The following is a 13677-nucleotide window of genomic DNA, read 5'->3' as shown; positions in this document are numbered from 1 at the left end:
TCCCCTTCCAATTTACCCCAACTTCCTTCTCCTCTCTATCTCCCCATGTCCTCCATGCTATTTGTTATGCTCCACAAATAAGTGAAACTATATGACAATTGACTCTCTCTGCTTGACTTATTTCACTTAGCATAATCTCTTCCAGTCCTGTCCATGTTGCTACAAAAGTTGGGTATTCGTCCTTTCTGATGGAGGCATAATACTCCATAGTGTATATGGACCACATCTTCCTTATCCATTCATCCTTTGAAGGGCATCTTGGTTCTTTCCACAGTTTGGCGACCGTGGCCATTGCTGCTATAAACAGACAATCATATCAAAAAATGGGCAGAAGATATGAACAGACACTTCTCCAATGAAGACATACAAATGGCTATCAGACACATGAAAAAATGTTCATCATCACTAGCCATCAGGGAGAATCAAATTAAAACCACTTGAGATATCACCTTACACCAGTTAGAATGGCCAAAATTAGCAAGACAGGAAACAACATGTATTGGAGGGGATGTAGAGAAAGGGGAACCCTCTTCCACTGTTGGTGGGAATGCAAGTTGGTGCAGCCTCTTTGGAGAACAGTATGGAGATTCCTCAAGAAATTAAAATAGAACTTCCCTATGACCCTGCCATTGCACTCCTGGGTATTTACCCCAAAGATACAGATGTCTTGAAAAGAAGGGACATCTGTACCCCAATGTTTATAGCAGGCAAGGAGATTTTTTAACCCATGAGGCTTTTTCTGTTTTTCCTTTTCCTTTGTCCTTCAGTGAGGATTGAGTGAGGATGTTCCTTCAGCTCCTGGATTGAAGATCATCCTCTGGGGTGAAGGGTGAGCTGCTTTGGCTCCTGGGGAGTATTTGAATGGGACTTTCTACTAGCTCCTTTACAATTTATTTCTGAGGCAATTATCTAACCCTATCAGTAACTTTCAGTCTACTGGTATCCTCTCTCCCCTTCTCCTGTGGACTACATGCTTTGTTATTATGGCACTAATTCAGTTGATTACATTAAAAATGTCAACATTTTATTAAAGATCATTTAGGAGTTTTATGACCGCTTAGGAAACTTGTTATCTCTCCAAACTATCTTTTCTAAGACCTCTTCCTTACCATCATCTCCACTCCCCTTTTCTGTTTTTTACAACTTTGACCTTCTCTACCTCTTTGAATCCTTCTTCTATTTCCTTCAACATCTTACCTCTTTGTCTACCCCTCTATGGACCTTGCCAGACTTATCACCTCCTTATAGTTACTCAAGCTTTATGTCCCTACTTCCAGCCAGGAGCTATTAAGGTTCTCAGGGACCCTATGAGTACTCACTTGAGGATTAAAAAGCCAATTAGAAATATTTGGGTCATTCATTCATTACATTGGCTTTGGAAATAGCTAGTAGCTTTTTGTTTCTCCTCAGTCCCTCTCCCAAAATTGAGCCCACAGCCTTTATAAGGTTAGACAACAAGGGAAGAAAAATCTTAAAGATATCCACAGATATTGCTGAGGACACTTTAGTGCTCATATTGCTTAGGTAACCTCAACTTGTTCTATCTGTTAAAAACTCAATCTTGGTAAAAATGTGTAGGTGGGACAAGGAGGGAAGCCAGAGCCTTTATGTAATATGAGATTTATATTTATTTGTTTATGCCTGAATCATGACTAAAATTTATTTTCATAGAAACTAACTTTTGTGCCTCTTACTTTTCTAGTATATAGGCAAGATTATATAATCTGTTAATGCACATGTTCATTTTTGCCCAAGTGAGAATTAAGTACATGGCCATAAAGTTGAGCGATATAAATTCATAAACTCTGCTTCTTCAATATTTGTGTACAATAGACAGTTCACAGTTATCCACCTGATAGTTTTCTCTGTGAAACAGAAGTTATTGTAGTTCAGTTGTAACCATTATTTGTAAAGGAGAATCCACCAGGAGAAATAATGGCAAAAAGGAACATCTTCAGCATGCAAGGTATAGAGGACGTCTTTTTGCTAAGGAAAAGAACAGTTTTGTCCTAAAGTAGAAGGACTGGTTGTTCCACAATTCATATAGAAAGTTGTACATTTGCAGAAAAGGATTTTATTGTGTCTGGCTAAAATTTTATCAATTTAAAAAACTTTACATTTATTATACCAATGCAAGACTAAAATTTGGTTTTCTCTGTTAAAATGACTTTCTTGGAAAAAAAATGACTTTCTTGGATTATCGGTGAACTCTTAAGTGTTTTTAAAAGTTTATTCACCTTCTGAAAAATCTGCTCTAGAAGGAAGCGATTTTTGTGTCTTATCAGAAAAATATCTTGCACTTCATGTTGACTTTGTCATGTCTTTTATTATTCCAAGAGAGCCAAGTCTTTTCACCTTTGAAAGTAATAAAGTTCTTTGTCATATTACCCTCTATATTTACTTTTGAAAACTTTGTGGGCCCTTTGATCAATAGGTATCCATGTATTTTCTCACTAATCTATGATCCTATTTTAATTAAATGTTCAAATCTCTTCATAACTTTTGACATTTTGCCTTCCCCAAACAAATCCTAAATGATAGCTTTTGCACTATAAACTGTCTTTGAGATTTCCCAGAAGTCCTTGGAGAATCATAAAAGAATTGTTCCTTCATTCTGTGAAATGAGAGGCAGTATAAAAAATTAAGTTGGTATGAGTTCAGCGGGAAGTATCAAATTGGAAAAGATGTCTAACACTAGTGAAATTTGTTGTGTGGATAAACTGTTAATATTTCAGAAATTATATGATCCCTGCAAAGATCATCAATGACTTGCTATGTTTCAACTTACCATAATTTCACTGCTGCTTTGCCTAAGACAACAAGTCATGTTTTTAGTTATGTTTAAAAAAAAAAAAAACTAATTTAGTCTCAATTTTACTCCTTTAATTTGAATCGAGTATGTTTTAGGCCAGTGTTGTCAAATGGGGATTCACCTTTTGATAAACCTTTCTACAGAGGTTTATTAATTACAGATATGTAGGACCATTTAAACCTCAATTGTCTGAATGTTTATGGGCCTCATAATCTTATGGAGCCCCCATATGTACATGATTAAATTTGATTTTCTCCTGTTAATCTGTGTCATGTCAATTTAATTCTTTATATTAGCCAAAGAGCTTGTAGAGTAGAGGAAAATATTTCTTCCTCAACAATATTATATCTGAAGATTTCTTTTTCTCTTTAAGGATTAAATTCCTTCACTTTTATAAATGAAATAGATCTACTTTTCCTGAAAAATAGGGTTAATTATGTTTATAAGTATTTTGTCAGAAACCTTTTTTGGATTGTCTTTATTTTGTTTTGAATCCCCCAAAACTCTCTTTGTTAGTTGTATTATTACTTTTGTAATAAACTCTTACCAGAATCATTTCTGGGGTGCCTGGATGGCTCAGTAGTAAGCATCTACCTTGGGCTCAGGTCATGGTACCAGGATCCTGAAATCAAGGTGTGACTTGCTTCCTGCTCAGTGGGGAATCTGCCTCTCCCTCTCCATCAGCCTTTCCCTCAGCTCATGTTCTCTCTCTCTCTTGCTCTATTTCTCTCTGCATCTCAAATAAATAAATTAAGCCAAACAAAAACCCCAAAAAACAAAAAACAAAAACACTTCTGAAAATTACCAGTAAGGTAACCATGGCCATAGATTTATGCCATCTACAGGAAGACTTCTGTTTTATTCTGTTTACTTGAAAGTGCCTGCAAATCAGATATGGGACAGAATGTTTCATCTTTAATATAGAATGACTTGTCTTAGAGACCCAAGAGAAAGGCTACTCTAGGTACTCTTGGGTACAAGGTTCTGATGGCTTTGCTCTACCTCAAGATCATACCATTGGACTGAGTCTAGGTTTCCTGAACTGTAATGAAAAGCAGATTCATGGGATTGTTAATTCCATATTGAATAGAATAAAATTTAATTACATAGGACTATATTAACTGATGAAAGAGGTTCATAGGTTTTGCTCGGAATACTGGTAATATTTTAATGTTCTCCTTGCTGAATATTAGAAACACCTTTCTCTTTTCTCAAGTTATTTATATTCATGTCAATTGTTCACTATGCTATTGTTAACCTTTATTCTAGTCTAATCCTTTTTTATTCTTGTCTAATCCTCCAGAATTCAGAAACTTATTGAGTATCCTTATTTTATGCCAATAGAGCTATTTATAAAGGTTAAATGAAAATCTATGCTTCTTGCTAATTGGAGATAATTGGAAACATTGGTTATACAACTAAGACTGAATAGAATGTCATTTGAGAATGATGCTTATTTAATTATAAACCATCAGATAGTTTTAAGAAAATAAGTCTTTTGTTTGTTTCTTTTTGTCTTTGTTTTTATGAAGCCAGTGCTTACAAAGCCTCTTGGAAAAAACTGACCTCATATCTGACTTACAGGGTTCCAGTCTTACAGGTGAAATTAGGAAAGATCACTTTCTGGAAAGCATAGGAATCTCTGGATATTTCAGTGACCTCAGGAAAGGAGGAATTCACCCAAAATTATAGGTAGGTACTGCATGAAATCTGATTGCAAATTCTTGAAAATTTATGAGACTTTTTTTAAAAGATTTTGTTTATTTATTTGAGACAGAGAGGGAATGAACAGGAGGGGTAAGGGAAGAGGGAGAAGCAGACTCCTTGGTGAGCAGGGAGCCTGATGTAAGGCTTGATCCTAGGACCCTGGGATCATAACCTGAGCCGAAGACAGACGTTCCACCAACTGAGGCACCCAGTGTGCACTGCAAGAGACTTTTAAAAGTTCAATGTGATATTTCTGATGAAAAACTCCAAAAAAGCAAACTTTAAAAGGCTTTTATAGAAAATTATCATTCTTGCTAAGTCTACACTTAAAAAAAATCAGGCCAAATTTAGTGAGACGGACCTTATTTTGTGATGAAGAATAAAATTCCCTTAATTATTTTTGATATAGGGAAAGGAAGGATGACTTTGAGAGAAATTTTGTGTTTCATTAGAAAACCTAGCATGTCCTTCTGTGTTATCCTGTTGTGGTCCTATTCATTGTCTTGGGCTATTTTTGCTATTCCTTTTAAACTGGAGGTTACTGATAGAGATGCAAACTCTGTCATTTCTGGTAGAAATTCAAGTGACATTTTCTTTCACTTGTAAAAACAAACTATTACCTACCTGCAATTTGGATTGGGTCCCATCACCTTGCACAAATTGGCAACACTTAACTAAATTTCTAATTCTTCCTGTATCCTTTTAATATCTGACTACAGTTTTCCAAACTAATTTACAATTTTTCTCCTGCTTTCCTGGATTCATCATCAGACAACTAAAACCCTACTGCTCATATCATTAATGGTCCCTACAAAGCAACTGATAGCCAAAAGAAACATTCTCTGATGAACTGCCCAATCATGGTATCAGCTCATCTGATTTCCCACCCCAGTTCTTCTTTTTTTATTTCTCCTTATTTAAGAGCCCTTTCTTCCTACACTTAGAGGGTCTTGCAGATCTTATGGTTCTTCCTATTGCAATAGTTTGGGTTTTTTTTGTTTTTGTTTTTGTTTTTTGTTTTTTGTTTTTTTTGAAGTAAGTCTCTCCTTACATAAGTCTGATTTTTAAAAATTATTTATTTGTTTTTTTTTTTTAAAGATATTATTTACTTGCTTGACAGAGAGAGATCACAAGTAGGTGGAGAGGCAGGCAGAGAGAGAGGAAAGGAAACAGGCTCCCCGCTGAGCAGAGATCCCGATGCAGGGCTTGATCCCAATCCTGGGATCATGACTTGAGCCAAAGACAGAGGCTTTAACCCACTGAACCACCCAGGCACTCCTGATTATTATTATTTTTTTTTACACTATCTTTTATTATATTCCTTTTACCCGGAATTATCTTTTCTTCTACTCTCCAAAGTTCAGATCCTCCTCCTTTTAAAACTGAAAGCAAAAATCATCTTATCTCCGGATCTTTCTCTGATCTCTGAATTAAAATAAATTTTAAGTTTATTATATTTGAACATCTATGTATCACGTTCATTCTCCCTTTATAACACTTGTTTACTAAAGGCTTTTGCTAAATTAAATTCCTAGTTTCTTACTCAGGAAACCTGTCTTAATCATTTTCTTTTTTATAGTCCCTTGAAAAGAAGATTTGATATCCTTTGCAAAAGGAATTTTTTTTAATGTATTAATATAGTAAATTACTTTTCCCAGCTTTCCCATGGGTAAGGTGGTGGTTTAGACACATTTTGAGCCACACACATATTCTCATTTATTACATACATTCAGAAAATAATTTTTCTACCCCCACAGGACTTGAAAACCGTAAGTGATTTTATAATCCCTTATATAGGTGTACTTTTTCTTTACCTGAAAATGTTCAAGTTAGTTTTTGTCTCTGAATATGTAAACATTAGTTTTAAAATTATAAGTACAAGACGATAATTCTTTGATTTCTGTCCAATTTTTGACATATTTTAGTTAGTATTTCAACACAAAGTAATGATTTTTTAACTATGATATGGTACATGACTATAAATGTTTCTTGTTCCCTCCATGCCCATTTATATTATTGTCATAAAAATAAGAGTGAAGAAATAAACAGCTAGTTTAAGATAAGTTCCTGTCCTTAATGATTACATCGTTTCCCAAGATAATGCTGTTGAAAACTGCTTATTCTCTTGCCTTGTGTTTCTTTTATCTGCTGACCATTTTTTCTTTGTAATTTCAGTACCATGCCGAATTATGAAAATTATTCTTTCAGACTTAGCTTGTTTGATACCTGTTATCAGAGCAACAAAATTTCTGCCCTGTTCTGTATGCCTGAGTATCTATTTTCTGAAGGAATGCAGTAAAAAGCAAGGATGAGATAAAAAGAAACAACTGCAAAATAATCCAGTGGGTGATATCAAGTATAAGCATAGTTCCAACATTAAGGATATCTGCCTTAACTTTGAGACTTTATTAGTGTTTACACAAGTAACTGTAACAAAGTCACCCCAAATGTAGCAAAAACAATACAGAAATGTATTCATCTTTCATATAAAAGAACAGAAATAGTAGGTCCAGAGTTGGTAGGGAGACTATCTCTGTGTTCAAGGTATCTATTTCTTAGGCAGCTATTTTTGCACCATCTCCAGGTCACTAGGTATAGAAGAAAAATTGGGAAAGCACACAAACATTCCTCTGAATGCATGACCTAAAAGTGAACATCACTTCTGCTATCACACTGGTGAGTAAATCTATATGTTCACAATATGGGGCATAAGGGGCTAGGAATTGCAGCCTCTAGCCATGCTCAGTTCTGTTATTACACAGGGGAGGGATAAATATTAGAAGGCAATTATGGATTTCTGACCCTAAAACCAAAATAATCAGAGACAAAGAACCTGTGGTGATTTAAATCCTTATGGAACAGTTATATCTATAATCTATGTATTTTCAGCACCAATTCGACCTAGGATCCACAGGAAAAAATATGGCAAGAGAAAAGTAAAATGCACAATGGAGTAAGAATACCTTGATCTGACTTTTTCTGATTATTTGACTATTCAGGAAGACCTGGGGAAATACTCAAAGTAGACGAAATTATTTAACTTGGAAGTGGATGAGTTAAACACACACATACATACACACTAAAATAAGCTCATGACTTCTGCTTTCATAGTTCCATTTCTGACTAGAGCTATAGGCTTCTCTCAGTCACCAGAGACTTAACACTTCAAACTGAGACTGGATTATGGGGAATTACTTAATGTATTAAAAGATAAAACTATGATAAGCTTGAGTAAAGATAGTTCTTTGAAGTTTGTACAAACTCCATCAGGCAGATGGAGATGAAAAAAAAATATTGTATCAAAGGTAAAGCTGAGCAATTGTCTTTTAGTGTGCTTGTTTAAAATGAACATAATTATTGAAGTCTAAAAATTATAATATTGTTAACAATACGGCTATGTTATCCATTGAGGTATAATCTTTCCTTTGGCCTTACTGTTATTCTATCATACAATACTGAACTTAACCTATCCTCAGGCCTTTAAAATTTCAATATGAAATGCTAAAATTTCCCCCAAATCTGACTGTCACATGTGGCCATACGATACAATGCTGGTCAGTGGAATCTGTGGAAATGGTGTTTACAACTTCTAGATTATATCTTTTTAGAAAGGTAAATTTCCTCCCCTTTCAATGACCCCCTTTCCTGCTGGCATAGAAAGGAGAATACACACCTTTGACCCAGGACTACCTTTTATTCTTAGTCTTTCAATGACTTGGTGGTGAAGAAATATTCTTTAGCTCTAGATAACTTCCCTTTGGACTGGAATAAAATTCATATATATATATATATATATATATATATATGTATATTACTATATATATATATGTGTGTATATATATACATACACATATATATAAAATTTTGGGTCTCCCCGATGCAGAAACTTAACCTAGACCCTAAGTAATTCAGGATAAGGAGAAATCCAGAACCGATCAGGTGGAATTGCAAGAGATTATACTGACTAAAAAGTTGGAGGCTCCTGAAGTTCTTGAGCCTGGTGCTTATCCCTATATGTCCCTTAGTTTACTAAAAAAGACACAACTATGACTGCCTCCTGTGATGCACTTACCAAAAAGGGTGGATTATACCACTGGAAGGGTATAAACTCACAAGACAAAATTATCCTATCGGAGAAGTCAACCTATTATAAAGAAAAATAACAAATGTAATACATGATGTTAAGTTTTTAAACAGATGGTTAAGAACTTAAAGTAACTGATGAACTTTATGGAAGTTTATTATGGAAGAATATTAGCAATGAAAAACCTCCAAAGATAACAAAGTAGAAATTTTACTTACAATGGATAAGATAAAATGTTTGTTAGAAATAGCTAAAGGATGAGTAAATGCTGATAAAATTCTGAATGTGATTTTCTAGATCATCAATGAGAAAGATGAAATAAATATTAAATAGGGGGAAAAGTAGAATTACCTGTGTTTAGACCTAGAATACCAAAGTGAGAGAAAATGTTTGATGAAATAGTAAACTTATAAAACTTGCAAAGTTTAAAATCTCATAGTGAAATAATTTATAGGATGCCGAACTCCCTAGTTAAAGAGAATCTATTTCTACATGTTATATTGAAATTTAAGCTATTCAAAGACAAAAACCAAATTCTATAAATGTCCAAAGTGAGTATTTTTTGCATTTTTGAAAAAAAATGGAAATAGCTAAAGGTACTCATTTATTTTATGAACTTAGTATAAATCTCAAATTAGATAAAAAGAATACAAAAAGGAAAATTATAGATCTCTTTCATTTACAAATAGATGAAAAACCCCTAGATAAAATGTTAGTGAATCTGACAGTTTACTAAAATTAATGCATCATAATCCTATAAGATTTGTCCCCCAAAGTCTTTGCTGATTCAACATAAAATAGCCTTATAACTCATATTAATGGACTAGATGTCATACATGTTAGCAAAGCATTTGATAAAGGTTAACACTTTTAGAAAAAATCAATATGAAGGAAATTTTCCTAAAATGGCAAAAGTTATGTACCAAATACCTATAGAGACACATTTAAGAACAAGACGAAGATGGGGATTCTCATTAACACAGCCACTCTTTAACATAGTACTTAATGTCCTGGTTACAGTATAAGAATAATGGAAGGAAGGGAGGGTGGCAGGAAGAGAGACAGACTAATGAATCATTGAACACTACATCAAAAACTAATGATGTACTGTATGCTGGCTAACTGAACATATTAAAAGGAAAGAAAGAGAGAGAGGGAGATAGAGAGAGATGGAAAGAGAGTGAAGGAAGAAGAGAAGGAAAGAAAGGGATCAGAGTTTAAAGATTAACAGGGATTAGATTTAAATGTCATTTGCAAAGAATATATTCATTGACATAGAAAAACGGCATCAAAAGCTACTAGAACTAGTAAGACAGTTGAATAGTAGTTTATATAGAAATCTGAGGTCTGGAATTATGCTCAGCTAAAGAAGCATAATAAAGCAAGTTATTTCTGAAAAGAAACTATTTTATAGAGCAGAAATAAAAATATAAGTAACTTAAATAAATTCCTCATCAGTATGACGGGAGTAGGAGGACGATGTTGGACAGCAAAGGCTGAGTGCAATAGCAGTTTGCGTCTTTACCAGAATAGGTCAATTGTGTGCTGGGAATCTTTTCTAGCTCTTTTGGCCAGGTTTTACTGTCATCCTGGAGACTATAATTTATGTAATATCCAACTAAATCTATTTTATAAATAGAGCCTAGTCTCTGATGCCTGAACTGAAGGGTAACTGATCTGATTATTGGTACCAGTATTGAAAGCAAGGCATTGGTCCATTATTAAGGATGTGAGAAACAGAAGCAAGCTGGCCTGGCTGACAGCAACAATACTGGGGAGCTCGAAGAAAGACAGGGAGAGCTTCAAGGTGTTAAACTCTCAAGTAGACTTGGGGTCAGGAAACTAGGACACTTTTTTCTTTTTCTTTTCTCTTTTAGCCACGATATTTATGTCCTTGAAAATCTGATTCAAAATTTTACCTTGCATGATCCTTAAATATAGTTTATACTGAATTCAAAGACCCATGAAGTCTCCTATATAAAAACACATGGATATAGAATTAAGTTTCAAAATTCAAAATACGCTTGGCATAAATGAAGGAAATCTGACTTTTTGTATCTAGTCACTAGTAGCTGTAAAATTAGTATGTTAACACATATTTCAAGTCCAGCCTCACTCAGAGCTACGAAATAAAATATAAAAATATATTTTTAAAATTACACCTCTAAGCTTCCTCATTTTATTCATTTGTCTTTTTTACATACACTATTAATGGGAACACATCTATATGATGTTTGAAACTTTGAAAACTATACCTATACCTTTAATTGCATAAATAATAGTTAAAGTTTTGAAATTTATTTCAGATGTTAAAATGACATATTAACTCAAGGATATATGAGTACTAAGGTAAGTACCCAAAATACCAAGTTAATATAAATACTTCATTAATTAATCCACAGGAATATAGAGATTAGTTCTTAAATCAGAGATTTCTATTTGTATATAGTTATAATAAAACAAATGGAAGTAATGAGACTATTTCATAAGTAAATTCTATAATTCAACCAAAATGTTCTTAGTCTAGAGGCAACAACATGGGAATCAGAATTTCATAAATTTAATCTCAGAAACTCAGTTATATATTTTGTACTAGTGAAAATATTTCCCATTGTCCAAGTATTAACTCTTAACCTTTTAATCTGCTTTCCACAGTACCCACTACTATGTCCTTTTCTTTTCTTTTAATTCTATTTACTTATTTGGCAGAGTAAGTGCACAAACAGAGGGAGTAGCAGGCAGAGAGAGAGGGAGAAGCAAGCTCCCTGCTAAGCAGGGAGCCTGATGAGGGGCTTGATCCCAGTACTCTGGGATCATGACCTGAGCTGAAGGCAGACACCCAAACCACCGAGCCACCCAGGTACCCCCACTTTCCTTTTCAAACATTTCTAAATATGTCCCACCCCTTTTTAAACCTCTTCAATAACTTTCTCTTGTTTGTTCTTAAAATGACAACAAAACTTTTTCTTATAGCCTACAAAGCCTTGCTTGATCTGAATTTTGCTAACCTATCTAGACTCCTCTTTCACTGTTTTCCCTTGTTCTAAACTGCTGCTCTACTGATATTTCATTCCTCCTATCCCATAGGCCCCAACATCCACTGGAACTTTGTACAATGATTTCCTGAAATATTTCCATTCCCTTTCTTAACTTAGATAACCTACTTACCCTTCATTTTCTCAGAAAAGCCTTCTCTGAACTTTTAGACTAATTTGTATATCTCTATGATAGTCTCATATAGCATGATGTTTGCTGCTTTGTAGCACTTATTTTATATCTGATACTTTAAAAAGTTTTGCTTTACAGTTATATGGAGTTCCATGAATATAGAAATATATATTTCTAGTCTTAATCATTTTAAACTTAATGCTCATAGTTACACCTGCACATAGTTTGTAATTATTTGATGTGGTTTTCTTAAAGATTTATTAATTTAAGATCGAGAGCAAGCACAAGTTGGGTGGGGGAAAGGGGCAGGCAGGGGCAGTGGGAGGAGAGCAGAGACTTTCCAGAAGACTACCTGCTGAGTGAGGAGCCCAAGGTAGGCTTGGTCCCACTGAGATCATAATCCAAGCTGAAATCAAGAGTCAGATGCTTACTTATTGAGCCACCCAGGTGCCCTGAATTCATTCTTTTTAAATTAATAATAATTAAGGTGAGAGAAGAAAAATTCATTAGTTTGGTAAATGTTTTTGAGCTCTTACTATGTTCTTTGCATCAAGGATACAGACAGTGAAGATGACAATTTGTGCCAAATACAGAATTTAACTTGTAAGCTAAATTTGAAATGGGGCCTTTCAAGTAGAATTAAAAGTTGTCATATTGAAATATTTAGCTGATTGAAGGAAAAAAAGCTCTAGATGTAATTAAAAGTGGACTGCTATTTAGTATGCACAGTACCATATAAATAATTATTTAAGAAATATATTTGTTTGTGGAAATAATAAATAGAGTTATAAGAAATATAAATGTCAGGACTGCCTTAAAAATTAGGTGGACAGAAAGTAAACAACTTGGGCAACAAGCAAAGCAATTGCAAGGTAATTTGTATCTACAGATATCTAAGGTTGGGAAAAAGAGTTTCAAGTTAATAAAGGCAAGCAGTTCCAGAGAATGGAAGATTGGAAATTCCTTGAAAGGTTAAACTGTAATTATTTGAAATGTTAAAGATTCCATAAATATCTTCTCATAAATCCTCAGGTCCAAATGCCATGGATGCTAAGAATTAGCAAAGAAAGAGATTTCTGCAAAGACATCCAAATGGCCAACAGACACTTGAAAAAGTGTTCAGTATCACTAGGCATCAGAGAAATACAAATCAAAACCACAATGAGATACCACCTCACACCAGTCAGAATGGCTAAAATTAACAAATCAGGAAATGCCAGGTATTGGATGTGAAGAAAGGGGAACGCTTTTACACTGTTGGTGGGAATGCAAGCTGGTACAGCCACTCTGGAAAACAGTATGGAGGTTCTTCAAAAAGTTGAAAATAGAGCTACACTATGACCCAGCAATTGCACTACTGGGTATTTACCCTAAAGATACAAACGTAGTGATCCAAAGGGGCACATGCACCCGAATGTTTATACCAGCACTGTCCACAATAGCCGAACTATGGAAAGAACCTAGATGTCCATCAACAGATGAATGGATAAAGAAGATGTGGTATAGGGGCGCCTGGGTGATTAGTCATTAAGTGTCTGCCTTCGGTTCAGGTCATGATCTCAGGGTCCTGGGATCGAGCCCCCCCATCGGGTTCCCCACTCGGCAGAAAGCTTGCTTCCCCCTCTCCCACTCTCCCTACTTGTATTCCCTCTCCCGCTGTGTATTTCCCTGTCAAATAAATAAATAAAATCTTTTAAAAAAAGATGTGATACACACACACACACACACACACACACACACACACACGAATACTATGCAGCCATCAAAACCACGAAATCTTGCCATTTGCAATGACGTGGATGGAACTGGAGGGTATTATGCTAAGTGAAATAAGTCAATCAGTGAAAGGCAATTATCATATGACCTCTCTCATGTGAGGAATTTGAGAGGCAGGGCAGGTGTTGTT

General features: G+C 34.7%; 1 long non-coding RNA gene across 1 annotated transcript in view; it reads right to left on the bottom strand.

Annotated features, from left to right (window-relative positions):
• Nucleotides 1-275: 275 nt before the first annotated feature.
• Nucleotides 276-13677, bottom strand: part of LOC122890111 — a 28483-nt gene continuing 15081 nt past the window's right edge. The window contains exons 2-3 of the long non-coding RNA XR_006381059.1: nt 8592-8663; nt 276-297 (exon numbers count right to left, since the gene is read on the bottom strand). This is a non-coding gene — a long non-coding RNA (uncharacterized LOC122890111). The remainder of the gene's footprint in view (nt 298-8591; nt 8664-13677) is intronic.

Source organism: Neovison vison, chromosome 11 (assembly GCF_020171115.1).
Source record: "Neovison vison isolate M4711 chromosome 11, ASM_NN_V1, whole genome shotgun sequence".
NCBI classification, from domain to species: domain Eukaryota; kingdom Metazoa; phylum Chordata; class Mammalia; order Carnivora; family Mustelidae; genus Neogale; species Neogale vison.
The sequence above is the reverse complement of the archived record's forward strand: the minus strand, read 5'-3'. Positions and strand labels throughout refer to the sequence as shown.